The 24,976-nt window shown below is 47.4% G+C and overlaps 1 long non-coding RNA gene and 1 other non-coding gene across 2 annotated transcripts; one reads left to right on the forward strand and one right to left on the reverse strand.

Moving 5' to 3' along the window:
• LOC145517689 (uncharacterized) lies at window positions 1–24,198 on the forward strand. Its single transcript, XR_014062267.1, has 2 exons — window positions 1–41; window positions 21,057–24,198. It is a non-coding gene; the product is annotated as an uncharacterized LOC145517689 (long non-coding RNA).
• On the reverse strand, window positions 23,614–23,686 carry TRNAG-CCC (transfer RNA glycine (anticodon CCC)). Its single transcript has one exon. It is a non-coding gene; the product is annotated as a tRNA-Gly (tRNA).
• Window positions 24,199–24,976: the final 778 nt, after the last annotated feature.

Consider the following 24,976-nt stretch of genomic DNA (forward strand, 5'->3'; position numbering starts at 1 on the left):
TGGTCAGCACTCTCCTGCCCTCTCCCTCATTCAGGCTCAAGGTGTGTATTCAGAGGACACTTGCTGACTTGAAGAAATATGGAAGGGCAGTGTCTTCCTCCCCATTCTGTCCCTTCACACACACATACATACACACACAAGGTCACACACACATTGACACAGGGACTCAGGCCACCATGCACTCATACACATACTCATGGGCTCAGGCGCTCACACACACACACACAACCTGCCCCTGGGTATGGTGTCCTTGGTGAGTGGGGGTCTCAGGTGGGGTCTGACTGCTGGTTTTCATCACGTTACAAGCCTGCCTGGGGAGCGAGGTCTCATTTAGAGACGCAATATTAAATGGGTATGCTTTCGGCCGAAATTGTTTTTAAGCATGTACATTTCAAATCCATTTAATTTCCAGCCATCAGTTGAAATCAAGCCGTTTTGTACTTGTCACATACATTTTCATTCTGGGAAGGCCTGTTCCTGGAGCTGCGGCACGCCACATGTGTGTGCCAGGGGGCAGGGTGAGGGGGCTGGGACTGTGAATGGCTTTTCCATGTGGGTAATTGTGGTCGTCAGGAAAGCATCTCACAGCAGTTTACGCTTTCTCAGTTTACCAAAGCCCCAGCATCTGTTCTGAGGCGGCGACACTGAGCTTGGGGCAGCCCGTGGCCCGCCCCATCAGTGCCAGGAAGGCACCCTCCCCGACAGGCTTTGAATCTGCAGAAAAGAAAAGAAAAACGGGGGGAAAGAGAAGAAAAGGAGATGCTGACACACGCTCTGAAGAGGCCAAGGAATTCTGTTTACTCCTCGGTGATATTTCTGCCTTTTGTTGTGGCAAAGACCTGCCTTTTACTGCATTGTTGAAACATCTTCAAAGTCTGGAAATCTGAGGGGCATTCCAATAAAAACCTTTGCTGGGCTGCAGTGGAGAGAACCCCAAATTCGAATCAGGTCCCAGTACTTGGCAGCAGTAACGAGGACTGGGCAGCATGAGCCCTGAGTGGGTGGAGAAGGCCAAGAACCCCTGTCCTGTGGTAGGAGAGGGGCGCAGAGCACGAGGGTTCAGGGTCCAGCCAGCTGAAGTGTCCCTGGGAACACTGCAGGCCAAATAGAACCTAGTGCAAACCCTGCTAGACCATCAGTTCAGCGTGTTGCCTTGCACCTGCCACTTTGCTGCTCAGAGCCTTAGTCTTCTCATCTGTAAAATGGGGGAAGGTCGATATCCATTTATAAGGCTGGTGTAAAGATTAGAAACAAGGTACATGAAGTGTTTGGCACATCAGAGATGCTCACAGATTTTAATTCCTCATCATCTTGCTAATATGGAAAAATTCACTCTCTTCACTTCAAGCACTCAGTACCCCCAACATTTCTAGGAATAAGTAGCCCTGGGCATTCTCTTCTCCCCCCGCCTCCCAAGATGAAGGAGGGCAAGATTATGGGTCCCTTGTGATAGGGACCAACCGCCTGGGTTAGCAGGTGCCTACTTCAGACCAACAAGGCAGCTGACACTCTATGACCCCCTCAGATGGGAATCAAGGATGGAAGTAACCAGCCCCCCAGGGGCAAGGAGACACCCAAGAAGTGAGGTGCCCACCTTGTCCCAGCATGTCTGCATCACCTGTAGGCACGGCCAGTCCTAGAAATAAAGATGGCTTATAAATGGGACCCCATGTCCCTCCATGGGGCTTCCCAGGTGGCACTAGTGGTAAAGAACTCGCCTGCCAATACAGGAGACATAAGAGAAGCTGCTTCGATCTCTGGGTCAGGAAGACCCCCTGGAGGACGGCATGGCAACCCACTCCAGTATTCTCACCTGGAGAGAATCCCCATGGACAGGGGAGCCTGGCGGGCTATAGTCCATAGGGTTGCAAAGAGTCAGACACGAATGAAGCGACTGAGCACGCGCGCACGTCCCTCCATGCTGAACCCAGGCGGCCTCCATGTCCACAGTCCTAACTGGGGCATCCTTCCATCTGAGCTGATCTTCAGGTCATTCATTCAATAATGAGCTCAGCCCACACTGAGCACCTGCCATGTGCCAGGCTTTAGACACAGAATCAGTAAGACCTGGCCTGGTGGGAGAGAGGGGCAGGCAGACCCAGAGGAATGAAGGTTTAGGTGCTGGAGGAGCCTGGGAGAGACCACAATTGAGCCTGGCAGGGGCCAAACAGCAGGGAGTGGACAAGTCAGTCTTCTCAGACTGAGACTGAGACTCAGTTCAAGGCTCCTGAACTGACTCACTTTCCTTCAGTTCTTAAAACAACTCAATTGCCCAGACCTAACAGTTGGAAAGGAGAAGGCAATGGCACCCCACTCCAGTACTCTTGCCTGGAAAATCCCATGGATGGAGGGGCCTGGTAGGCTGCAGTCCATGGGGTCGCTAAGAGTCAGATACGATTGAAGCGACTTAGCAGCAGCAGCAGCAACAATTGGAAACTGCTTGAAACTGTTCTCATGTGTCTGATTTGTTAGACAATGTCTCTGAGACTGGGAGGGAGGCAGTGAATGAATGTGGGGATGGACGTTAGATGTGAGTGTGTGGTTCAGGTAGGTGATGGGATTGAGGATTCTTTAAGGAGATGTTGCCTCCTTGGAATCCCCGTTTACCAGGGTTGGTATACACTGGACTGGCTTGATTTTCTGAATTAACGCCATCTGGATGGTTCATGTTCATTCTCTGCTCTATCCCATGGTGACCCTGTTAACTGCAAATGTAACCATCTCATTCTCCTGCTTGAAGGCTCTACAGATGCCCACAGCTCTCAGGGTAAAATCTGAACTCCTTACCATGGCTTTTGAGGGTCCCCAGAGTTTTAAGAGGTGGGCAGGGTAGTTGAGACCTTAAGCTTTAGAGCGGGTGAATTTGGGTTCCAGTCTAAGATGCCCTACTTACTATTAGCTAGTCTTGGAGAAACTGCGGTACCTTCCTGAGCCTCAGATTCCTCATCTGTAAAATGGGCACAGGAAATGGGATGATGCCTGTGTGTCACAGGAAGCTTCTAATAAGTAACATCTCTGTGGCCCCTGTAAACTTTCTTATCACCCATCTCTCACCTACTCGTGTCCTTTACGCTAACACTTGTAGATAACTGGGAAGCTTGGTACTATTTCATGCCTCCCTGCCTTTGCTGATATAGGGCCCTCTACCTGGAACACTCAGTCTGTGACTGATTGCCTGGCAGACTACTCACCCTGTAAGACCCAGCTCAGGAGTCACTTCCTCTGAGAAGCCCTCTGTGACTGTCCTCCCATTGGTTGCTTCTTTCTCTATGTGTATTAGTCGCTCAGTCGTGTCTGACTCTTGCGACCCCATGGACTGTAGCCCTCCAGGCTTCTCTGTCCATGGAATTCTCCAGGCAAGAATACTGGAGTGGGTTGCTCTTCCCTTCCCTCCAAATCACCACCACCAGCATCGCTGCACTTTCTGAGGTCTGCCTCCCATCCATGCCCCAAATACCTGGTGGGTCAGAGACAGGTCCTCTTAGCTCTTGAACCTCAAGGGTCTGGCTCGGAGTCAGACATCTGTAAGCATGGCAGATGAGAAAGTTGGCTCACTCCACCCACCTAGCCTGACTTGATTCCTTTCTCTCTCTCAGGATGGGGAAGTGGGGTGGAGCCACCCTGCGCCAGGCGCTCCCTTGCTCAGGGCTTGAGGGGTAGGTCTCTGGCTCAGCTCCAGCCCAGGGCCCCTGCTGGAGGGTGGCCACAAAGACACAGTGTGATGGGCAGCCAGAAGGGGGCCAGGCTGCCCCCAGTGGAGACCCCCGGTGTACCTAGTCACTCCTGCTCGCCACTCCAGAGATGACATGTGCCACCCCACTTGCTGCAAGCCTGTCTTCCATTACCTCATGCCCAGGCGACACCTCCCGGCTCACTGGCGTCATCTGCCCCTCCCAGCCGTGCCCCCGCCGGAGTAGTGAGCACGGGGAGCGCCAACCCCAGCGGCGCTCTGTGCCCAGGCTGCAGGGAATCGGGTCCATACTTTTTAGGCGCCAGGCATGGGGGCAGTTTAGGATCCAGCTGAAAAGGATCTCAGCCCACCGTTCATGTTCATGAGAAGATCTAACATTTCCTCAGTGCCTAGCGTGTGCCAGGCTCTGAGCTAAATGCTTCCCACACTTTAGACTCCTCTAACTTTGCAACTTTAAGAGGTAGAGACCTAACTATGCCCGCCTCTGTTTTATAGATGGGGTAACTGAGGCACAGGGAGGTTAAGTAACTTGCCCAAGATCGCACAGCCAGCAATGCTTGAATTTGAACTGGAAAGTCAGGCAGTAGAACATGTGCTCTTGTAAGTGGCTCAATGCTTCCCATTTTATAGATGGAGAAACTGAGGCTAGAAGAAGACGGAATTGTCCTACACAGCAGGACATCAGAGAACATGTATTCGCTGATGTGAAACAGTCTGGGCTTCAGTGCTCTGTGACAACCTAGAAGGGTGGGATGGGGTGGAAGGTGGGAGGGAGGTTCAAGAGGGAGAGTAATATGTATACCTATGGCTGATTCATGTTGATGTTTGGCAGAAACCAACACAACATTGTAAAGCAATTATCCTCCAATTAAAAAAAACAAAAGTCTGCACTTTTTTCCTGCTTCCCCTAACTGCCGCAGAAACTGTACCTTACCTTTCATTAGTTGGACTCTGAGGTCACCCAGATCTGGGTTTAATCCTGGATGAGTGACCTTGGCAAAGTGACTTCACCTCTTGGAGCCTCGGTTTCCTCATACGTGACACGGCACCGGCCTCCCACCTCTCGTGCAGTCGTGTGGGGTGTGAAGGGGAGGGGTGGCTTGCAGGGGAGCCAGGAAGATCATTCCACTCACTCCATGCGCTTCCAGCCAGCACTGGAGGCACGGCAAGAAGAACACAAGCGCAGTAGAGGCTAAGGCTGAGGGATGCAGGGTGAAAGACAAAAACGAACTGGGAAGCAGGGAAGTTACATCACAAGGGCTACAGAAGACAGCCATTCCAGCTTAGTCCTGGGTGTAGTGGAGTGGTGAGGCAGAGACTCTTGAAATCAAATAGCAAGGCTCAAATCTCGGCTCCACCACTTACTGGTTCTTAGAATTTGGGCAAATTGCTTAACCTCTCTGAGTCTCTGCATCCCCATCTGTTCTGTGGATAAAATGAAATTCAGACTGAGCAGCCGATGCGTTTGCCACCTGGCCCTCTGACACAAGGATGGTCAAGTTTCTCTGTTCTAAGTCACGTTAAATCTGGCTCCATCCCCAGATGGCTGGCAGGATAGTCAGTCTTGGCTTTTTAGGGGTACAGAGTGGGGAGGAGCTTTGTTTCCCTAAAGCGGTGAAGAATTCTGGTAACTTTATGCAGTGCAAACATTAGACCCAGGCATCAGGTCTTCCTCACTTCTCCAAAATTCCCAGGTCTGATGGAGGGCAAGGGCTTCTCTGCTCATGACATTTACTTCCTTGATGCCCATCTGGGCCATGGAAACTTCAAGGGCTTCTGACACCAAAGCGAGACAAGGTCACCTTCTTGGGTGTCTGACCTGTGCTATTGTACATGGCCCTGGGCTCAGAAGGGCCCAGCATTGGGTTTAATGTTCCTGTCACCATCTTGCAATTCTGAATGACTTTTGAACGAATGATCTGCATTTTTACTCTGCAGTGGGCCCTGCAGATCACGTAGCTGGACCTGCTCCAAAGGTCCACTCATGTGTTGTTCTCGTTGGAGACTGTACTCCCCTGGGGCCATTCGTGGGGGTGGGAGGCCCCTGTCTGCTACATGTGGTACCCACTGCCCTCCACCACATACCCATCTTCGCAAATCTCACCCCCTTCACTTGGAATCAGCCCCTTTCAGACAAGCAAGTTCTTGGTGTCTCCAATTCTAACATTTTGAAAACAGCAAAGCCCCTTATCTCTCTCGTGGACCAGGGAAATTTTCATTCTCTAGGGGACAAAGCACCATTTCCTTCTTGAAAAGGAAAAAGAGGGAAATCCTCTTATCAACTCATGGTCAGCATCCGTGAGCCTCTCACATAGCTCGTCCCTCCACTAGAGAATTCACCCCTGAGCACTAGGTAATCATAACTCCCTTCTCAGGCCACATGATGAGGTTGGTGGGGATTCATGCTCCCATTTTACATATGAATAAACTAAGGCCCATAGTGGTTCAGAGACTTGCTAAAGGTCACACAGCTTCCCAGCTTCCCTCTCTTCTCAAAATTTCCACAGTGTAGCAGTAGTGTTAGTTGCTCAGTTGTGTCTTCCTCTTTGTGACCCCATGGGGTGTAGCCCACCAAGCTCCTCTGTCCATGGAGTTCTCTAGGCAAGAATACTGGAGTGGGTAGCCATTCCCTTCTAGACCTGGCCAAAGAGGGGAGGATATGGGGGCAAGAGTGGGCACAGTTATTGTCGGTGTTAACTTTTAGTCCTCTAAATTAAAAGCCTTGGCTCAGTTTATAACCGAGAGAAATCCAGCCTGTGCCCTGTTATATACCTAATCTATGACAGACAGTCTCCAGAGCTCACCTCCTTTGTTCCTCACAACAGCTCTGTGAGGTGATATGTTCCTGCTCCCTTTTACCAGATGAGAAAACTAAGATTTGAAGAAACTCAGAATTGCGCTCTCGCTTGAGGTCACACAGAGCTCGAGAGTTAGAAGCTGGGCAGGTATTGTCAGTTACAGCCCAGGAAGAAAACCTGAAGCCCTGCCGTTCATAGGCTAGGAAGCTGGGAAGTGGCTCCTCCTAGCTCCATCGTGCTCAGCAACCGGGAAGGCTCTCGTGGGAGACGCCGCGGTGCTTAGAGGATGGTTTCAATTTTCCAGCCATGGTCTGACCACTCATGTTTTTGAAAATTAAAAATTAAATCTTGGCTCCGAACCCAGAGCAAGAAAGCGGCCTTCTGCTGTTGGAGTCCTGCCCACTCGCCCTCGTGAACTGGGGTTCGATATTGTGAGGGAAACAACCATTTCAGCTGCCAACCAGTACATCATCCTCCCTGCAGCCCTTGAACCCAAGAATTATTGCTGGGGGTGAGAGCTGGGCGGCTTCACCCTGGCATTGATGAATTGAGAAGGCCTGGACATTCAGAGAATCTTCCAGAAATTCTGTGGGGGGCAGGATGGAGCTGGGTGCTGCGGGAAACTTGCCAGTGAAGGCGGGGTCAGACCTTGAGGAGGACGCTTTTCCAGATGAGAGTCTGCAGCAGGAGCCCCGTGCCCCTGGGACATGGGGATGCTACAGACAACGCTCCTGCAGGCACTCCTGAGTCTCTCAGATTCTTCCTCTCCCTGAAAGTGGAATCTACGCCCCGTCCAGTCAGCTCTCCCTCTGAATAGCCCTCAGATCTGTTCACTCACCTGCTCTCGGTCTCCCTGCCCTCTGTTTTGCCCCCTCCACCAGGGGGACCCAACCACACTTCTGCATGAAAAGCTTCTAGGGGGTCCCCACTGCATAACCCTGACACCTTTGAGGGTTTGGCTATGGCTTGGCTTCCTCCAGCCTAACCTCCTGCCATTTTCTCCATGCCAGCCATGCCAACCCAGGAGAAGTTACCTGAATACGCCATGATGTCTCCCACGTCTAGGCTCTGCTTCTTCTGCCCTCTGCCTGGGATGCCCTGCCCCTTCTCTGCCCGAAAGGCCCTGCTCATCCATCCCAGCCCCACTGCAGTCACCGCAGTTTTCTCAGATGCCCCCCTCAGGCCGGCAGAAGTCAGTGTTGGCTTTGCAATGGGCTGGAGCCCCCTGAAGACAGGGCCTGCCTCCCAAGTTCTGTGTCCCAGACTCCCAGTGCCGCATGCTTGTCGAATTAAAATCAAAGAAAATACCCTTTTGTGCATCTCCCAGGACTCCAGTCCAGCTGCCGTGGAGCTTAAGTGCCAGAAGTAGAAAGGGAAGAAGGAGATATTCTCTCATCAGAATGACACTATGAGATCAGATTCTGATTGATACTTTTTCATTCAATTGAAGTATTTCTTGAGCACATACTGTGTGATCTAGGCTCCGTACACAGCTCTGGGCTAGGTGTGGTTTGATTGGACGCTTTTACGGGAGGTGCCAAGAGACACTGCTTCCTGTGGGGGAGAGTTGAGAAGGGGAGAATCAACAAGTTAGTGAGCAAATAAACGTGCAATTACAAACTGGGATAAGGCATGGAAGGGGGAAGCCACGGGCCACGAGAGAGTAGAGGGCCCTACTAAGACGGTGAGGTCAGGGTGGCTGGGGAAGCCTCCTCAGCTAAGCTGCGGTGCGGAGACCTTGAGGAAGGGTTTTCCAGGCCGAGTGACCAGCCTTGGCAAAGGCTGGGAGGGAGGAAGTGCTTGGGTCTTGTGAGGAACAGAAGAGGGGCTCGCATAGCCGGAGTGGAGTGAGGGAGGAAGAGCAGGGGAATGTGCAAAAGCACCCCAGTGGGCTCTTGTCGCATCTTCCTTGGAACTCAGGTCCTTCCTTGCCCCGGAAGACCCTGGTCTTTGAACAGAAATGATGCTTTCTTGGGAAGCGTGTGGTGCCGGCTCCTTGCATCCTTTATCCCACAGTGGGCTGCCTATTCTGTCCACCACTCTGTCCAGGGGGGCGGGAGGCCAAGCCCAGTGGGAAGCTCATTCTCCAGGGCCCGGAAGTAACAGGAGGTTTCGAGGCTTGGCCCTGGAGTTGGTGTCTCCATGAGATCCCATCCTCAGGAGGGACACAGGCATACCGCACCCCTGGGGAATGCAACGAAGGAATGCTGTAAGTGTCCCCCTGGGCGCTGGGCAACAAGAGGAGGAAGGCTCCCCAGACATCCACCAGGCTGAGGAGGGAAGTCTAGCTTAGTGCTTAAGAGACCACTACCTGGGTGTGAAGACACATCTCACTGTGTGACTATCAATAATCATGAGTAACTGACTTGACCACTTGCCACCCTCCTTTCCTGTAAAGGAGAAAATAGGACATAAGATCAACATGAGATGAAATGAGTTAATGAATGTCAAGTTCTTGAACAGTTCCTGGCTCATACTAACAGTTCAATAGGCTTCAGATATTATTGCTTTTGTTATTATTAGGCCATGCCATGTGGCATGTGGGATCTTAGTTTCCCAACCCGAGATTGAGCCCGTGCCCTCTGCAGTGAAGCACAGAGTCTTAACCACTGGACTGCCGGGGAAGTCCACTTTTGTCTCAGTCGTTAATAACCAGACTTCAGGTGTCTGGGGACTCGCCCACATCCCGCCAGCAGAGAGCGATGCATGGAAAGGCCATCAGTCCCTCCCTGAAACGTGCACCGCAGTTTGACATCGGCAGGTCTAAGGCACATTTGCTTTGTTGTACCCAGCCGCTGGTTCCCCAGGGAAAATTCTCACTGAGATTTATTGGGTACATGGACAGGTAAATATACCTGTTTATTTCTTCCTTCCCTCTAGCGTTTCCACCCAGGGAAAGTTGGGTGCTGTAATGGAAATCCAAGGTTTATGTTCTCATTAAACTCCATGAACAAGCTGATCCCATTTGCATCCATGTACGTTTCACCTAGTTATCAAACTATCTGCCTTAACAAAACCAAAAAATTTTTAGAAATTCTTAAGCCCTTTTTATTGTTTGTTTTCCCTACAGCAGTTTTCCTCTGATTTAAAATCATGTGATTCCAGTGAAATATGATCCATATGTTTCTGATTCATTTCCTGATTAACTAATGATTGTAAAAATGGCTTTGAAATGACAAAGTTTAGTACAAAGTCTCTGCATCATTATTATTAACATTTAGACGTCAAATGGCTCTTGTGAAAGGTTTTGGCTCAGGGGCTTTTCTGGTTAAGTTTCTTTTTCTTTTTTCTGAATTCTCAGTGGCTGCTGCTGTTTCTTTTTTCCTCTTACTTCCTCCACCTCCTCTTCCTTCACTTCCTCATCATCCTCCTTTTTTTCCCCTTTTGCATTTTTTGGTGAGGATTCATTAGGACTTGAGTCCTGGAAACTTACTTGAGATTTAGATTCATCCTGGTGAATGAAATTGCTTGTAAACTCACCTAACAAGCCCAAGTTCCCATCACACAAAACACTCACGGCCTAGGGACTTCCCTATCAGTCCAATGGTTAAGACCTCACCTTCAAATGCAGGGAGTGTGGGTTTGATCCCTGGTTGAGAGCTAAGATCTCACATGCCTTGCAGCCAAAAAAACCAAAAAACATAAAAAAGATGCAATATTATAGCAAACTCAATAAAGACTTAAAAAAAAAAAAGATCCACATTAAAAAAACAAAAACAAAAAAACCTTTAAAAACACTCGTGACCTAAAAAACTGGGCAAACTTCTCAGGTGAAGCTGTTGCAGGAAGAGACACCCCTTCCAAGCCTGAAAGGAGGCTCTTGTATAATACTCAGAAATGAATTGTCCAGGGAGACACACGTGCTGACAAAGGAAGAGACTTTATTGGAAAGAGACGCCTGGGCAGAGAGCAGGAGGGTAAGGGAACCCAGGTGGACTTCTGCCACGCAGTCTCAGGTTTTATGGTGATGGGATTCGTTTCCAGATTGTCTCTGGCCAATCATTCTGACTCAGGGCCCTTCTTTGTGGCGCATGCATTGCTCAGCCAACATGGATGCCAGCGAAGAGGATTCTGGGAGGTGGTAGGACATGTGATGTCTCTTTTTGACCTTTTCTGAATTCTTCCGGTTAGCGGTGGCTCATTAGTTCCATGTTCCTTACCAGGACCTCCTGTCATAAAATAACTCATGCAAATGGTTACTACGGTGCCTGACCAGGGTGGGTGATTTCAGTCAGTGCACTATCCCTAACAAAGCAAGTGGGAGCAGGTAGGACATTCAAAGCATATTCAGGTTAAAAACAAAACTCTAAGATTTCAAACCTGGGAATCAAGTCATCCAAGGATATATTTTTGAGATATTTAAAGAAGAAAAGGAAAAAAAAAAAAAGACTAGGGATAATGGTTGAATTTTATGTGAGAAAATTTATTTGTTCAAAAGTAAAAAGTTAAGGGATCCAAGGTCAAGGATAGATTTTTGTCTTCTTGTTTATTTTTATCCTGCATTCTTCCTTCTCCCCACATCACATCCTTTGCCAAGTGCAGTGGAATTTTCTCTCCATTGGCCCTCTCCCATCAGCCCCGCGTTCTCTGTCTCGCCAGAGCCGTTCTGTCTCACCAGGAACAGAGCCATCACATTCACCTCTTCCCACTGGTCTCCTGGCCTCCGCCCTCCACCCTATCCCAAGGGGAGCTTTCTAGAATGTAGATCGAAGCATGTCCCTCTGGTGCTTGAAGCCTGTCCACAGCCACGGCTTGTGTTTCTGAGCACTTTCAGTGGCCCATCTCTGCTCATCATGGGTTTGCCTTCAATTCTGCAAAGGCTGTATCACATCCTCCCCATTTCACAGAGGAGGAGACTGAGAATCAGAGTCTCCCAGAGAGGGAGTCTGCCCTCTCAGGAGGGCGGGAGGTCCAGCCTAGAGCCCTTGCCCTTGTTTATCAGGCCCTCCCTCCCCAGGCGCCTGAAGGGGAAAGTTCCAACTCTGGAGCGTGGCCCCCAGGCCTGCAGGCCCTGGCCTGTCCCCCTGCAGCTGCATTTCACACTCCTCTCCCACGTGCTCTCTGGCCTCCAGCGCTGCCAGACACTTAGTTCACACGTCCATGGTTGGGCACAGGCTGTTCCCTTGGAAGGAGGTGTACTTCTCCTCCCAGTCCCAGCTCTGCTCAGTGTTCTTCCGCCCGTCGCTTAGGACCAAGCTCCCTGCAGGAGTCCTTGGTGAACCTCCATGGCCTGACCTACCTAGGGTTGGCATTGCCCATCTGCCAACTCAGCCTCTGCTACTCCTTCTCCAGTGCCAGCACTGCTACGTGCTGAGGGCTGGCTCTCTCCTTCAGTTTCATGAGTGAGTGGCTGACCCAGACCTGGCCAATAGCCAAGCCGTGATTCCACCTCTGACCATGGGAGACAGTGGCACATCACTCCAGCAAATCCAAAGACACTCCATTCTAGGGACTTCCCTGGCAGTCCAGTGGCATCAACTCCGCACTTCCACCGCAGAGGGTACGAGTTCGGTCCATGGAGGGGGAACTAAGACCCCGCATGCCACACAGCCCAGCCAGAAAATAAGCAAACAACAACAGAAAACCCCAAAGACTAAAGTTCAAGCTAAAGTCAAGGCCAGAAAAGCACAGCCTGAAGTTGGGGAGGGATTCCTGTTAGGTTTCTTTAGTTCCTGGATCAAGCCATGCTTGAAGCCATTCCCTGAGCTTACCTAAACTATGAGCCAATTACTCTCTGCCCCGCCACTGCCAGTTTGAGTGCGACTCCTGTCACTCCGTGAATCACAAAGAGTACATCATCCACGATGACAATTCCCTCCCCTGTGCAACCTCAGGGCCAGCGTTCGCATCCATCATCCTTACCCTCACCCAACTGCTATTTGGGTACATTCATGTGTCTCTGCTCCTGGACACTGAGCTTCTTGGGAACAAGGACTGTGCCTCCCGGATCTCTGTTGTCTTGGCATGCAATGAGAAGCAGCATAAACTTGGCAATTAAAGTCAGGGATTTTGAAGTCAATCACACTCAGGTTCAAGTTGTGGCTCTGCCACCCACCGACTATGCAGCTTCGGCCACTCTACCTCCTTGAGTCTCAATTTCCTGAACTCTCATTATAAAGGGCCGTTGGAAAGAATGAGTGAGGGAATTTCCTTAAGTCAGTGCCTGGCCTCTGTGAGGCATTTCCTAAGTGGCAGCTATGATGACTGTTATGTGTTGGTCCCGTGGAGGCAATCCTATGGGAATCACAGACAGTCCTGGCAGTGGCACAGTCCAGGAGTGGGAACAGCGTGCACACAAGCATCCCCAGCAGTTGCCCTAAGTGGCATTGTTGCTGGACACCTGGAGACTCCTGCTGGGATAGGTTTAGGAGCGCGGGAGGAAATGGGCAGCTCCTTTCAGCCCTCGCCTGAGCCACAGCAATTCACAAGCTGGGAATGGGCATGGCAATGTGGGCAGAAGACAGTCTACCCTCCCAAAGGCTCTCCTAAGGACTAGCACCCCCTCACCCTCACTCCAGACGCAGACTGAGGGTTCCTAGATCTGGGGAGAAGTGCGTGGTTAGAGCTCAGGTGCTGGACTCAGGCAGTCCTGGATTGCAAACTTCACTCCCCACTTTCCCAGCTGTGTGTCTCTAGGGAAGTTACTTATCCTCTCTGACCGTCTGTTTCCTCATCTGCAAAATGAGTTGTTTACAAGAAAATTGAGAGTGTAATTTAAACTCTTAAACCAGTGCCAACAAGGATTATTATCAAGGATTAAAACAAACTCTGTGAGGATTCCAAGCCCCTGCTGTCCTGTCACTTGGGTGGCCATTTGGAGTTTGAATTCAGTAAGTGTCTGAATTAACGATGGGCCTGCAGGGCTTCAGCTCAGCCCTTTCCCCTTAGGGCACGGTGGTGGTGGAGAGCAAAGATGCTGGAGTCCAGCTGTACCCCTCTGAAATCAAGCTACTCCACTGCAAGTTATTCAACTTCCCCATGCCTCAGTTGCCTTACCTGCAAAATGGGAATCATATCAGCATCTACCCCCTTGGGTGGGCTTGAGGGTTAACTGGTTAAACATGAGCAAAATACTCAAACTGTGCCTGACCCATTGCAAGCGCTCAGTAAATATCAACTGGCAGTAATTTCTAGCTAATATAGTGAGTGCCTATCATGTTAGGAGATCTCCATCTCAGATGGAGGAACATGTGCTTGTCCTATGTATGTGAATAGTCTAAACGGGGGCCATACTGATCCATAACAATAATGACGTACTGAGTTTTAAAGCAGGAGTGGCCAAGTTACCTTGACTTGTTGTTCAGTCACTTGTTTGTTCAGACACCAAAGAGTGTCCGACTCTTTGTCACCTCATGGACTGCAGCATGACATGCTTCCCTGGCCTTCACTATCTCCCAGAGTTTGCTTAAACTCATGTCCATTGAATCGATGATGCCATCCAACCATCTCATCCTCTGTCACCCCCTCCTCCTTTTGCCTTCAATCTTTCCCAGCATTAGGGTCTTTTCCAATGAGTCAGCTCTTCACATCAGGTGGCCAAAGTATTGCAGCTTCATCTTCAGTATCATTCCTTCCCACGAATATTCAGGGTTGATTTCCTTTAGGATCGACTAGCTTGATCTCTTTGCTGTCCAAAAGGATTCTTAACAGTCTTCTCCAGCACCACAATTCTAAAGCATCAATTCTTCGGCATTCAGCCTTCTTTATGGTGAAGGGCAAAAGGCAAAGTACCAGGAGTTCTTGGACCAGACTCCTGCTTGCCATAGAGCAGGTGGATCCAAGCCTTGAGAGAGTGGATTTCTTTTGTGTGATCTGCCCAGAAGACTAGCCCTCAAACCCAGTCTTGGCCATATGGGTCTGATGGAGGCTGGCACTTATCACATCCCACTTTCCAAGTTGTGGGATGAAAGGGAGTGTGGCCAAAGCTCAGAAATGATTGGTCCAGGGATGTGCATGTGACCAAATCAAGGCTCCTTGCTGTGACTTTTATTACTGGAGATGATGGGGAAGAGCTGTCTTTTCTGTAAGCCTGAAACTGCCTGGACCATGCTTCTGGCTTTATGGGGGAGCTGATCTGAGGGAAGGAAGCCAACATAACCTGGGGAAGTAGAGGTGAGAGGGAGAGAGGGCATGGAGAAGAGGGAAATGGGGAGTGGACTGGGGAGGGTGAGAGGGAGTAAGGAAGGAGACAGAGAGAAAGTCTTGAAGTTCCTTGTGTCTCCTGGTGATGGCTCCTTTCCATGGCTTGGTTACAGGACCCAGCGCATCCCCTGGGTTGCTTCAGGTACCATGATTCATAAACTCAAAAATGCCATTGATTCTAAGCTGCACCATTATTTAACATATCAATGAGCTGCCAAAGGATTGCAAGGCATGATGCTCAAATGTTAGGTTGGGGGAGAAGGGATGTGCTTGAAGAGATGAATATAGTAGTCCAGAGTGGGCTTCTGTCTCTCACAAAAGAAAGAATCCAACTCATTCATGTGCCCTTCCTCCTACCCTGGACACTTGTGCTGGGCACAGAAGGCCTGTGGTGATTTCACTTCTTATGGGATTTTGGAGGGAGAAGAAAGAAGAAAAGCAGCCTATACAGCTGTGGAAGTGGAAGAACGAAGTACAAAGGTTCCCATCTCATAAATAGCCAAGTTGTGAGCTCTTGGCTGGGGCAGACAGTGGAAAGTCTAAGGAAGCATCCACTGTGTGCTAGAGAGACTCACTTTTCACATCAGCCCTTGCAAGAGCAGTGAGTATCTCAGGTTGACAGACGAGGAAAGCGAGACCTGCTCAGATCCACTCGCTGGCCCAAGGTCAGGCAGCAGATGCCACATGGCCAAGATCCCGACGCGTCCCAGCATGCAGCATCCTTTCCCACCTGGGGCTTAGCTGACTCCGTGTGTTTGGTTCTAATGATCCCGAAAATTGTCAGACAAGGCACAGGTACTTCCCTGGTGGTCCGGTGGTTAAGAATCTGCCTTGCAACACAGGGGACGTGGGTTCAATCCCTGGTCGGGGAAGTAAGATAACACATTCCATGAAGCAGCTAAGCCTTTGTGCCATAACTAGAGAGCTTGCATGACACAACTAAGACCCAATGCAGCCTAACAAATAATTTTTTTAAAAGACACACTCCCATGAGAAGAGAAAGCAAAAGTGTGATAGAGCAATGCTGTCCCTGTGTGACCAAGAACAGTGCTCTTCTCCGAACATTCTTAGAAATTTAGGGGGAAAACAGGGTCACATGGCCAGCCACTGATCCCTCCCCACAGCTATGGGCTGTCCCATTTTCATCTGAATGTCTCTAGGAATAAGGAGAGGATGTGAGGTGCTGAGGGCAGCCCTGGGATCCACCCCCAGGCTATCATTAGCTCATGGCATGTCACTTGCCTCTATGGACCTCAATTTCCTTGGCTCTAAAATGACAGTGGTGGACACTAGACCAGCTCACCTTGAAGGGCTCTTCCAGCGTATATATGAACCTCAATCATTATCTTCCGAGGCATATGTGAACCTCAGTCACTAACCTTGCTCAAGTATTTCACAATTTGTAGAGATCTCAGTAGATCCTCTGACCCAGCAGTTCTCAACCGGTTCTTCTCTTGATACACCTGTTCCACGACGGTCACACACATGCGTTCTCCCATGCACGATCCCATGGGGGACTGCTACCTTTTATCCCCCTGCCTCGCGCTCAAGACAGCACATTACCATGAAAATGAGGAAGGATGACATTGTCCAAGGGCTAACACTGGAGAAACTAAGTCCTCTGATTTTTAACTCAAATCCTGTGAAATACCAGGGCTTTGTTATTAGCACATAATTACCTTGCCAAGTTTCTTCCAACTGATTCTGACCCACAAGGTTGTCTAGACACAGTAGATCAAAGCCGCAGCTGTATTAAGTCCAAGGGGAGACAGCCCTGGCTTTAGATTTACCAAGGAGTGAAAGCAGATGGTATTTTAATAGCTGGTATCAAAATTCCTCCTAAGAAGGGAATTGTGTTTTAACATTGACTGAATCAGAGGAGGTAGGATGCTGAGGGTCCTGGCTTCTGAGAGGAGAGCTTGGTTGCCCATCACAGAGATGGGGATGGGGTTGGGGGTTGGGGGGTGGGTGGAGAGGTGAGGGGAGTTGAGGGGGGAGAGTGGAGGGGAAGGAGAGGAGAGGGGTGAGGACATGAGTCAGCAAGAGAAGGGAAGGTTCTGCTTTGTTGGGTGTCACTCTGCCATGCAATTCCCAAATATTCAGATGCTCCTCTAAACTTACCTGTGTATATATGTGTGTGTGCATGATGAATTCAGCAGATGATGCTCTCATAACACACACATATACACAGAGTGTAGAAGCCAAGAAGGCAGCAGATGACAAGAATTCAAACCTCTGAAAATTTGCAGAAATCTCAGAAAGTTCTAAACTGCTCCAGGCCATTGGACCTGGGGGTTTCAGGCAATCCTAGTTAGACCTATGTAGCTATCAAACCTACTCCCCATCCGACATGTAGGTTTTCACCCATTTTACAGATGGTGAGACAAAGAGGGCTTGTCAAAACTCAGAAAAACTGGTGCATTTCTTCCACCGGGTCCTGATTATATATTTGTTCCCTGTGGGTTCCTGATCGCAAGTTTCTTTATCTTCTCTCAAGTCCTAGCTTATTCACCAACTTAGTAAATCCCTAGATAATCCTAGCTTCTGTCCGTCCTCAGCATTTAGGCATTTAGGTTTTTATTTTGAAATAACTTTAAGTTTACAAAAGAGCTGTCAAGATAGTAAGAGAGTCCCCACAAATCCCCTACCCAGCTTCCCCTAAGGTTAACATCTTTCATAACATTTATCTCAACTAAGAATGTTGACATCCCCTGTAAACAAAGCTACTCACAGTGCATTGACTTTACTTGAATTTTGCTAGTTTTTTCCCTAGGGTCCTCTCTCTTCCAGGCTCCAATTAAGGACACCACGTTGCATTTAGTCATCATAGCACCTTGGTTTCCTCCAGTTTGTGAAAGCTCCCCAGTCTTTCCTTGCTTTGCATGACATTGAATACCATACTTGTTGGCTCTCTGTTAATGCATTTATTGATCCATCCAGTTGACCCATCAACTCATGGTGTCAGACTCTATGCCAGGCACTAGGGGCTCAGAAATGAATCAGGAGAGGTGCCTGACCTCAAGGAGTTCACAGACAAGGAGACTATCAGAGCCAGAGCATGAAATCAGAGTGATAAAAGCTCGGTAGAGGAAGGCCCAGCATCTCCAGGAATCACATCATCATCAGCAGGGTCCAAAGTGCAAAGGGGATGGAGGTGTGGGAGGAAAGGCTAAGTGCCTCTGTCTTTTGTCTTTCTGAAAAGCCCTTAGCAAACTTCCCCTTACGTCTCCTTGGCCAAAATCATATATCCAGTCCTAGATCAATCTCTGAAAAGAAGGAATGGAAGAACCAAAACTGGCTTAGAACAACCCTGACTCAATTTTTGGAACCACAGCACCACTGGGATACTGTTTTCTAAGAGGCTGGAATGGCTCTTGGATGGGTACCTGCCACAGGCCCTTCAGTTGCTCTGGAAGTTTTTCACTGTGTAAATAATACTGCCTTAAATAGTCTTTTGCATAAAGATTTTTCCCACATTTAAAATGGTCTCCTGGAATTCCCTGGTGGTCCCACGGTTAAGAGTCTGTCTACTAATGAAGGGGATGCAGGTTTTGATTCCCAGTCAGGGAAGATTCACGTTCCTCAGAGCCACGGTGCCCATGCGCCACATCTACTAAAGCCCACACGCCCTAGGCCTGAGCTCTGCAACAAGAGAAGCCACTGCAATGGGAAGTCCAGGAGGAGTCCCTGCTCAAAGCAACCAGAGAAAGCCTGCACAGTCACAAAGACCCAGCGCAGCAAAAAAAAAAAGTAATTTTAAAAATAAATAAAAATAAGATGGTTTCCTTAGTAAGGTGGTTGGACACACACACATACACAAACACACACATACAGACACACCACACACACCTCAGCGGTCCCTTAAGCGCCACGTTTTATCTGGGGAATTGAGGCTGGAGGCACTGAGTCTGAGGAATTATCTGCATCTCAGTTCCCCGGAGCTGTACCCGCCCTCTGCTAGCTGTCACAGGTCTCTGTCTCAGCAGATCACCTGGAGTGTGTGAGCGGCTGGCCAGGGTTAACATTTTTTGGCTGTGTGCCTTGGGACAGACTATTATCAGCTGATAAAGACAATCTGATTACTTCCATATTTTCCCTTTTCTATTTTTATTTTGGCTTATCCTTGGAATATTTTTTGAGCTCTAGTCTAGTCTAGTCAAAACACTCCAGCCAATCCCAACCTCAGAGTGCAAAAACCCAACTTAAACAATTTAGAACAAAACCTTAAGTCAACCAACAGATCTGATTTTTCTATTAGCCACTTCTCTGGAAATCCTCCAACACACACTTTAAATTAGGGACTGGATTAAGAAACCTCTCTGCTGCCCACCAGGAGCTATACCAGGAACCAGATTTAACGAACCTCGACCATTAGATTCCCAGAAGTGAAATCTGGTGATCAAATGGCATGATAATCATTGAGTTCTGTGTTAGTTAGGATAGGTATTGCTAGCTGCAATAGAAGAGAAACTCTAAATTCCAGTGACTTAACCCAGTAGAAATTTATATCTGGTGAACATAAAGTCTCATCAGCAGTTCTTGGCCAAACAGCCTTCCAGGTGGTGATTCAGGGACCCAGGATCCTTCTATCTTGTTGCACATCCTCCATGGAAGATCTATGGCCCCAGATCCTCTCCATTCCCCCAGTGCATAGGGAAAGACAATATAGGATTCTGCATGGGACCTGAAAGTGCACTCACCGTCTTGACTCACCTTCTAGAGGCCAGAGCTCACTCACACAAACGTACCAGTGCAAGAGAGGCCAGGCAAGGGAATCTAGTTGTGTACCCAACAGAAAAGGAATAATCTACTACTTTTGTCAAAGACACCTACCCATGCCAAGTGCTTTACATACACTACTTTGTATGGTGGTTATTAAATCCCTAATTTAATGGAAGAGAAAACTGAGACTCAGAGGGGCAAAACAGTCCTGCCCAAGGCCACGCGGCTGAGTGACAGAATGAAACCATCTTCTACATCGTCCGTAACCAACTCCATAGTTTACCTTTCATATTTAGGTATTTAATCCCCTTGGAATCCACCTTTTCACATGCTTTAAGGTGGGGGTCCACTTTTATTTTTCTCCAGTTTTTCCCAAACCATATGGTAGATAATTTTTTACAACACTTGATGCGATAAATCTTTTTTCAAAAGGTTTAGGCTGATTTACATTCTCATTGTTGTGCAAGAGTACCAATTTCACTTCACCCTCTTTAACACTAGGCGTTATTATGATTTTGAAAATCAGTTCTCTTTGAAGACAGAAAAGTGGTAGCAAATTTATTGGATTGCCAGTGAGATTGCTTTCTCCCTTTTATCCCCAAATATACTTCTTCCTTTGTGAATTATTTATTTGAATTCTTTTTTCATTTGTCTAGTAGGGTCTGGCTAACTTCCTCATCTCTCCCCATACATATATACATACATACAGTATGAGTTCTTTATATAATAGAGATATGATGCCTTTGCCAGGCATTTTGACTGCATACATTTTCCTGTCCTTTTTTATGTACAGATGTGCTACATTTTTCTGTAGTCAAGTCTGTCCATCTCTTTCTTTGTGATCTTTTCTGATGCATCTAAGTTTAACCAGCCTTTTCTCCCTAGAGGTCTGATAAATATTCAAATCTTTTCCCCTCTATGGTTTGATTTGTTAAACATATTCAATTCTTCAGCACATCTGGAATGCATTTCAGCCTGTGGTATGATACAAAAGGTTTATAATTTGCAAGAGGAGGGAGCCTCATTTACACTTGCAAGTTCCCTTCTCTCCCTTCTTGAGCTGCTTCTCTCTTTTCCAGGCCTAAAAGCAAAGATACCATAAGTTATAGGAAGGCAGGCAAGGCTGTGGGTATTTCCTTCTAATTAAAGAGATTATTGTTGTTGTGCATAATTAAACATTTACTGTATAGGAGAGTTCTCTGTGCTTTGCACAACTTATGGCACTAGAATGAGTCATCACACATCCCTATGAGATAGAAATGATTACCCCTATTTTACAGATGAGGAAAACTGAGGTTTAAGTAACTTGCCCAAGATCACACACTAAGGTGAATGTTATTTTTTCTTCACTTCCTCTGGTTATTCATGAACTTGCCTTCTAGTTGTTAATTTAAAATGTGCTTGTTTTCTTGAAATTAAGGTATAGATGATTCGCTTTAAACACAAACAAACAGAAAACTTTGAAATGTTCAAGAGTTCCAAAAGTAAAAAAGGACACTAAAGAGGACCTAGAAACTCCCAAAAGAGATTGGCACCATTCCATTGACCAATAGCCATTGGTGTCTTGGTAAATATGAAATTTATATTATCTGGCTTTAGAAAGATTGGTTCCAGGAATAGTAATCAAGAACTTACTCGAGTCTAAATAAATGAGGTGATTTGGCCTGGAATAGAGACTGATTTATTTTGTGTTCCTGTTTTAGGAAGATTTCTGTTTTTGTGAACCTGGAAGATCCTCAGTGAAGGGAAGGAAAGGAGGACCAAACAGAAACAAGGTGGGAAAACATGGACAAACACAAAAGCCCCCCTAAGAGGCCTGCGGCTCTTGCCACATCACTTGCGGTGCTTCAGCATCCTGTTAAATGGAACTGGGGCTTCCCTGGTGGCTCAGCTGATAAAGAACTCACCTGCCAATGCAGGAAACACAAGAGACGTGGGTTCAATCTCTGGGTCAGGAAGATCCCCTGGAGGAGGAAATGCCAACCACTCCAGTGTTCTTGCCTGGAAAATTCCACAGACAGAGGAGCCTGGTGGGCTACAGTCCACGGGGTCACAAAGAGTCGGACATGATTGAACACACAGGCATGCATGCAAAATGGAACTGATGGTTATAACCCCTGGTTCACACTCATGCTGAGAACAATGTAAAATGGAATCCTTAAAACAGAGTCCGAGTGAAGTGTGCCACATGCCTGGCCTGAATTAAGAGCTAGTGCTGCCTTCTCCCAGGTGACTCCCGTAGTGTCCAACGTTGTTGCTGTTTTTGGCTGGCCCTATGAGGACAGCACAATCATGAGGATTTGGTGACATGCTGAAACTCGCCAAAAATGTGTGCTTGAAAGCAGACTAGTAAAGTCTCCTGAGTCAGGAAAAGAAGGAAGATGCTAGAGAGGCAAGAAGGGCGATATAGTTTGGGTTCAAGGCGTTTATAACAAGGTGTCTTTGCTTGATCCTCTGAACAACTGGGTCAAATCAATGTTATTTTCCCATCTGTAGATGTAGGAAGAAACCTGAGGGACGTTCAACAACCAGCTCAAGTCCATATAGGATTCAACTCCAGGTCTTCTGGACGGTAAAGCCTAGGGGATCTCGGAGAACATGGGTGGTAAATCCCATAAGGGATCCCAGGCAGTTCTGACCAGAGAATGGGAAGGTCTTCCCTCTTAGCAAGGATGCTCAGCAAGGCTGTGGTCTTCCAAGCCAGAAGAGTGATCAGCTCCCTGAAAGGGTGGATACAGGAAGCAAGGAACTTCCTCAAAGCGTGGATACAGTTTGGATCTCTGGGCAGTGTCAGAGAAATGTATCCCCTAGGTCAGAGTCCTGATGACAGCGCTGTTTGCCTCAATTAAATATAATCCACCCTATGCCATTTTAACTTGGCAAAGCGGTAGAAAACAGGTTTCAAGAACAGATTGAGTCAAGTCATTCCTCTGTAAGCTACAAAAGAATCCAGATTTCCTACTTTTTTAGGTTTAAATTGATACTTAAAGGATTTAAAACATTCAGAATTGGTGGTGGTGGTGGCTGGGGGTACAGGTACAAAGCCCAGAATGGAGATAGAGCAATTCTGGATTCTGGTACAGATCTCCTGCCAAGAATATCTCCCTGCTTGGAACAGTTGTCAATGCAAGCGAGTATTTTATGGTTTGTCTCTTTGATTGCCAATTTCAAAGAAATCTGAATGTAGAGTGTTTGAAAAACACATAGAAATATAAAGAAGTAGAGAAAAAAAATCACCCGTAATCCTATCAGTCAGTAATAACCACTTTATGTTGTGGTATTTCTCTCTCTAGAGTTTCTTTCTGGGCTTTTATTTTTAAAATAAATGTGATACCTGGCTCCAGACCTATGCACTCCCCAGACTGGATGAGATGAGGCCCATTCCATCCTGAAACTATATACTTTTCTAAATATAAAATCCAATATGCTCATTAGTTCAGTTCAGTCACTCAGTCATGTCTGACTCTTTGCAACCCCACGGATTGCAGCATGCCAGGCCTCCCTGTCCATTGCCAACTCCCGGAGTTTACTCAGACTCATGTCCATTGAGTCGGTGATGCCATCCACCCATCTCATCCTCTGTCATCCCCTCCTCCTCCCGCCTTCAATCTTTCCCAGCATCAGAGTCAGTTCTTCCCATCAGGTGGCCAAAGTATTGGAATTTCAGCTTCAGCATCAGTCCTTCCAATGAATAGTCAGGACTGATTTCCTTTAGGATGGACTGGTTGGATCTCCTTGCAGTTCAAGGGACTCTCAAGAGTCTTCTCCAACACCACAGTTCAAAAGCATCAATTCTTCAGCATTCATTAGAGAAAATCTAAAAGTTGCAGAAAAAGAGAGAAGGAAATTAAATTAAAATCCCTTTACCCAGATAAGTAACACTGGAGTGAATTTCCTTCTTGTCTTTTTTCTTTGCATTTCTTTGATTGTAATATGTATATATCTATTTTACTTAATTTTGCATTCTATTTTGTTTTCTTAAGATCATATCATAAGCATTCTCTCAGGTTATTGTATATTCTCCATAAACATTTATCTTTCAAGGCTACATAATATTCCTTGGGATGGGTATTATATTATATAACTTAACTGTTTCATTGTTGATGAACATTTGATTTTCTGTGAATTTTTTTTTTAATTAATTAATTTATTTGACTTCACCCAGTCAGTTTCGGCATTCGAGATCTTCAACCTTCATTGTGGCACACAGGATCTTTAGTTGTGGCTTGAGAACTCTTAATTCTGGCATGTGGGATCTAGTTCCCTGACCAGGCATTGAACCTGGGCCCCCTGTATTGGGAGTGCAGAGTCTTAACCACTGGACCACCAGGGAAGTCTCTGTGAATCCTTTTTTGGAAATCTTTGCCCACAGCTCTTTTATTTCTTTAGGTTTGAGTCCTTCAAGATGAATTACTGGGTAAAAGCATATACATCTTTTAGAGAGTACAAATCTTTTCCTATATATTGTCATGCATTCCTTTGGAAAGTTCTTAACTGAAGCACTTGAGGAGTACTTCCTTCATTATACCCTTGATGGCTCTGCCTATTTCACTTTGTAAAAAAATGTTGCTATTGAATAGGTGAATTTTTATTACTGAGCTAAGATCCCAAATAGTTGATACCTTCACTAGGCGTGGCTGTGAAATGTTAACTCTTGACTCAGTTTCCCCATTCTTATCATGACAATTGTTTGTTAAATTTGGAGGATAATTTCAAGTTCTCAAAGTTGGAAATACTGGTTAAAATTCCAGTTTCAGCTCTTCAAGTTTCTCTTTCCTCATCTGTAGATTGGGAATGATACCTAACCTAGACAATCATGGTGATGATTGAAAAAAAAAGAGAAAAGAATAACAATGAAAATACATAAATCACTTAGGACCATGCCAGCAGCTACCTGGTGAATATTACTTCCTTCCTTCTTTATCCTCAACTTGGAAACCATTTGAAAAGTTGGGGAAAGTGGTATTAAAATACCGGATTTCTAGTTGTGGAAACCAAAGCTCAGAGAAGCTAAGTGTCTTTCCTAAAGTCACAATGACCAGTAAATGACAAAGGTTCACAACACTGTCTCAAAATGGGGTTTCACCGGGCAACTGCAGGATATGGTCTTCACATCTGTTTTATTTGGCACACAAAGCCAAAGTAAGAAAATAGAATAAAATCAAATAAAGCCAACACTGAAAATGATATTTCACATCCACATATGATTTCTGGTTTAGCTTGAGAAATCATTAGATCTGGTGATAGGGGAGGGAGAGTAAATGGTAACTGGCCGGTTTGCAAGAGCCACGGCCTTCCAACCCACCAAGTCTGCTCAAAGAGTGCACCCAGGTTGCCGATTCCCGCCTGGCTTGCCGGTGAACTGAAGCTGGCGACCCCTGCTCTGCCCCAGCTGACATCGCACCCAGAGTTTCTGGCTCCCCGGTCCCAGGCTGGCCGCAGGCTCCTGGCTAACCTCGTCCTGCGTGTGTGCGCAGTGGCCTGAGATGCCGTGAGGATTGCCCACCGAGCCGGTCCGTGTAGTCCTGGAATGTGAACGTACATTGTTCTCCGCCCAACCGCATTCATGCGGGCTGAGCTCACCCTGGCCCGCTGCCTCCTTCCCCCGATCTCTCCAATTAAA

Source organism: Giraffa tippelskirchi, chromosome 8 (assembly GCF_054371585.1).
Source record: "Giraffa tippelskirchi isolate mGirTip1 chromosome 8, T2T-mGirTip1v1.2.pri, whole genome shotgun sequence".
Taxonomy (NCBI): Eukaryota; Metazoa; Chordata; class Mammalia; order Artiodactyla; family Giraffidae; genus Giraffa; species Giraffa tippelskirchi.